This window comes from Piliocolobus tephrosceles, chromosome 17 (assembly GCF_002776525.5).
Source record: "Piliocolobus tephrosceles isolate RC106 chromosome 17, ASM277652v3, whole genome shotgun sequence".
NCBI classification, from domain to species: Eukaryota; Metazoa; Chordata; class Mammalia; order Primates; family Cercopithecidae; genus Piliocolobus; species Piliocolobus tephrosceles.
In genome coordinates, this window is record NC_045450.1 from 60,448,822 (window position 1) to 60,453,868 (window position 5,047).

Sequence of the window (5,047 nt, forward strand, 5' to 3'; positions counted from 1 at the left end):
CAATAATGCATATTTATGAAAGGAGAAACATATATATATATATATATGCAATTCAGCTTCATGCCTCTCTGTGACCCATGTTCAAAGATGGCGGCATCAGCATGATCCCAGGGTGGAGTGTTGTGCTCTTTGACATCCAAAGGTGAAGTAGAGGACACAAAAACCCTCACTGGGCATTCGTCATAGACTGGCCAGGATCATTCCATGGTTGGTGGTCTCTCATCAGAAGAAAAGCTCATCTGTTGTTATGCTGAAACTGCTAAAAGGGAGAGCAGTTAAGCAGTCGGTTGATATAAGTGGTGGAATCTTTTGAAAGGGCTGGTTTTTTTGAGCTCTTACAGAAGAAAGCTTAATGTCAGTGAAGGAACAGGTATAACGAGCTGTGTCTGACCTCCCATCCTGTCATGGCTGAGAACTCAGTTTTATTTTTTTTGAGACGGAGTTTCGCTCTTGTCACCCAGGCTGGAGTGCAATGGCTCAATCTTGGCTCACTGCAACCTCTGCCTCTCAGGTTCAAGTGATTGTCCTGCCTAAACCTCCTGAGTAGCTGGGATTACAGGTGCCTGCCACCATGCCTGGCTAAGTTTTAGTAGAGACAGGGTTTCGCCATGTTGTGCAGGCTGGTCTTGAACTCCTGACCCCAGGTGATCCACCTGCCTTGGCCTCCCAAAGCATTGGGATTACAGGCGGGAGCCACCACACCTGGCTGAGAACTCAGTTTTCTAGGTTAACTCTTGGGTCCCCTTGGTCAAGATGTGGTCTGTTCAGTAGGTTGGGCCCTTAGAACTTTATTTTTATTTCTCAGTTTCATAACAGAGGAGAAAAGCTATTCTTTCTTTTTTATCTTGTCCAAATTAAACTTTCAGTAATTTAAAGAATATCAATACAATATCTATATTTTTAGAAATATTTTTTACTGTGTGTGTATGCATGTATTTATGTGTATTTCAGATTTACAAGACCTAGCTTTACCTTGTTTCATTTTGATAATTCTTATACCATACTATTAATTAGGCAACTCACTTTAAAATTAAACATTGTGTCTCTGGTAAGGACTAGTTAATTCCAGAAGCCCAGAGATAGACAGGGGCTCACTGTTCACTTCTGTATTCCCTCTGTTCTCAAGTGGGTAATTGTGACGATACAGTTACTAAGGGTAGACTGTAAAGACTGGTTAAGTCCAGAACCCAGGTTGATGGGAAATGCCCCCTTCAGGATAATAGAAGAAAGGGGGGATGCCTTCTTTTTTATTTTTTCCTTTTTTCCTCCTCTGTTCTCCTCCCAGATGGGTAGTCATGTCTTCGTATCACAGGACATGCCCGTTGGATGCATCCCCTAAAAGTGGGAAAAATTTAATTTCTCCAAAACTTAAACTATTTGGCTTATAAATGAACTAGGAGAAAATTACAAGTCAGCCTTGGAACCCAGTGCCCCTATGCAAGAGGTCCTCAGATTAGCCTCTTCAGTCTTTCATAACTGAGAGCAGAACAGGAAGGACAGGGCTAAGCCTGTTGGGTAGGGCAAATGGCATCCCTTCCCCTCAAATAAAAGATCCATACCCCTTTTTATTACTTAAGGGACCAATTACCATTCTCCCACTGGTCCTTGGTAATGTCTAAATACCTCACACCTCTCTGGGGCAAAAATATAATTTCCAAGATCAGTGCTCACTGAATATTTACCTGTCCTCTAAATTCATCTTTCTCTCTAATAGCCTTATTTCTCCCAGGAAAGCTACCTAAATCATTAACCAACAGCTTCAACCTAGAAAGCCCTACCTCAGAGATTTAGAAATATCCCACACTTACTCAGAAAAGTCCTAGCAAAAAATCTAACCGAGCAATCTCTTGAGGGGGGATAACTTTTTTTTTTTCCATTCAATTGTCACTTTATTGAAAGATGGTAGAATTACAAATTTAAACTATAACCTGGTAATTTTTAGTTAGGCAGCAAGTTTTAATAAATAAAAATAAAGGCAAACTGCTTATTCAGAAGTGATCATGGAACAACTCATATGCAGAGTAAGAAGGATGAGAAACATCTCATTGGCCGATAGATTTCATTCTCTCACTGTATGAAATAAACTTTTCATTTTTAGGAGTGGTAAACTATAACTTCAGTGGACACCAATACAGAAATATTTTGTCACATAGGCTAGTTTCCATTTAGTCAACTGTTTCTAGCTATCTCAATTGGGATAGATACATTTACATAACTGGCTGTGCTTGAGCCTTCTTTGCCAGCAGCTTTAGGTCTGTAATGCACTTGGTAATTGTCTCCTTTTCCTGCTGTGCAGAGACGCTCTGCACCAACCTCGTGCTTCTCCACCCAATTTATAATGTGCTCTTGTTCCTTTCAACACATCATGTTCTATACAGATATATGATAGTCCAGGCAATTTTTTTTTTTTTTTTTTAAGACGGAGTCTTGTTCTGTCACCTAGGCTAGAGTGCAGTGGCGTGATCTCAGCTCACTGCAAGCTCCACCTCCCAGATTCACGCCATTCTCCTGCCTCAGCCTCCCCAGTATCTGGGACTACAAGTGCCTACCACCAAGCCCAGCTAATTTTTTTTTGTATTTTTAGTAGAGACAGGGTTTCACCATGTTAGCCAGCATGGTCTCTATCTCCTAATCTTGTGATCGGCCCGCCTCGGCCTCCCAAAGTGCTGGGATTACAGACATCAGCCACCGTGCCTGGCCCCAGGCAATTCTTTACTTCCTTGTACACTCTATACAGTCGTTCCCAGTAAGTAACCTCCAAAGCCATAGGAATGTGATTCCTCTGCACATCTAAAAGGAAATGACAGGACCTGATGTGACTTCTCCAAATCAGTTGTATACTGGATTTGTTTGATGGGAGCCTGCTTTACCTCTTCTAGTTGGGCAAGTTTTTGCTCATTGAGTTTATCAGCAAATTCTGCAACAGAGGCACAATATTTTTTAATTGCATAGACAAGTAACCCTACTACTAATATGCTAGAGAAGGTCTCTGTGGTAATCACTTATATTTCTCTGGATAAAGCATACAAGATAAGCCCAATTCTGAGCACATAGGGTCCTGTTACACCAGTTTTAGGATAAAGAAACTGGAAGAATTCCTCAGGGATCAGTCCAAGATGAACTTTTCCTTGATATTCAGGAAGAGGTGGTAGAAGGGCAAGGTGTGGCTGCCCTGTCTGAAAGGTTCTTGTTGCCTGCAATACCCCTGGACCTAGGAAGGCTGCATTCTTCAGAGAGACGGCCACTGTGGCAGCAGCAAAAAGTACCACCCGGGACAGCATTGTCAGTGAAGGTCCAGGCAGCAATTTTAGCAATCCCCCCCATGAGAGGGGGCATAACTTCTGCCGTATGCAGATAACTTCTTTATCTGTGCCCCCTTCACAGGACTCCTGGGTCACTAGGGCTCATCAGGGAAAGGGAACCCAGAAGCCTGGCATGCTGGCAAAAGTATAAAAATTTTTGCCAATCAGACTTCAGGCCTCTCTCTCTCTGTGCAAACCATTTGTAGGTATGGTAGAAACCACTGTATTCTCTGCCTCTCCATGAATGACTTCTGACTTCCCTTCTTGGATTTTCCTTTCTCTGAGCTACCTGTGGAGGCTTTAAATGTTTTAAAAACTGCTTGCCACCTCCTTAAAAGTACCTCATATGCTCATGGTTAAGTCATAACCTTAGTTAAGATTTGTTTCACCTGTGAGGTTACTTTTGGTAATGTTCAAAGGCCAGAAATATTGTTCGTTTGGGCTGGATAAAGTAGGGCAATAACAGATGTAAAATGATTTTTTTAAGAGTGCTATGGTTAAAAGTCAGCTTAATTAAAAGCAGATAGCCAAGCAGATACATATATTAACAGCTGAAATGTTCATGAATACCAAGTGGAATGAGAGTTAACTGAATGCACTGAACTAATAGAAGAGTGAAGTAATCTTTTTGACTTTTTGCAAAATCCTTTGTTTTTCAGAGCCAAGAAAACTTTTCTTTTGAGCTTTTCACAATTGAGTATACTCCTGTGAACAAAATTTGGAGCACATTTCTCTCTACCTGATTTCTCCAGAATTTGGAAACTATGTGTGAGTATTCTTAATGTGTGGCAATATAGTTATTTGCATAAATGCAATTAGAATGTTTTCTTTTGCAACAGGACACCATTGGAGAAATTGGCTGTTTTACCAGGACTTTGACTGGAATGGCATGCTTTCCTTTAATGAAATCAAGCTCGACTTACAGGGCCAATAAAAGTTCCTTGGGGAGACTGGCCTCATACCTTGTCTACAGAGTCCCTGTATGGGGACCTAACCTGTGGTGAGTAAAGAATGTCACTGTCTAACAGGCCCAAGTGCTCCAAGTTATGTAGAGACCTCAAGAGGAGAGAAATCTACCCTCCTCATAGGTATTTGAGGGTACAAACCCATGGCTGTGCTTGGCTTTTAAAATGTCTTCTCTGAGATTTCTTATGGAACAGAGTTCCATCAAAGCCAATTTTAAAAGCCTATGTAAAAATAATTATCCTTGCTGCATTTTATGCAATCAGGCCAAATATGATAAGGCTAATGTTTATTTTACAAACAAATCATTCCTATCATGATTTTAATAAAAAGGAGGACTGTAAAGAGAAAAACTATGTGTCACAATTTATGGTACACCTACTATTACTTTCTAATGTCATCAGTTCTAAGCTTTTGTCTGCATTGTAGCCTAACCTTGCTTATTTCTGTGAACCAACCAGTGATCTCTCACTGCAGCTCAGAAGAAACAAAAGAGATGGGTAACTTAAAAATCTGGACCAATATTCTAGTTCTGGGCACATTGAAATAAGTTGGCAGCCCAAGTCTTAGCAGGCATGACCATGGCTACCAGTTACCTGGGCATCTTGGCAGCCTTAATTTTTTGGAGCCGTCCTCATTCCCTTATTTTGCTTTGGTCTGTGTCTTCTAAATCTAGTAACACAATCTGTCTCCTGTTGCCTTCAGGCCATCAAGCTCCAGATGATCCTCAGTGTGGGATACTGTCCTCTCAATATTCAAGAGGCACCCCCTCTACAGGGGAC

The 5,047-nt window shown here is 41.2% G+C and overlaps 1 pseudogene; it reads right to left on the reverse strand.

Annotated features, from left to right (window-relative positions):
• Positions 1-2,207: 2,207 nt before the first annotated feature.
• LOC111552505 lies at positions 2,208-3,398 on the reverse strand (annotated as a pseudogene).
• Between the last annotated feature and the right edge of the window lie 1,649 nt (positions 3,399-5,047).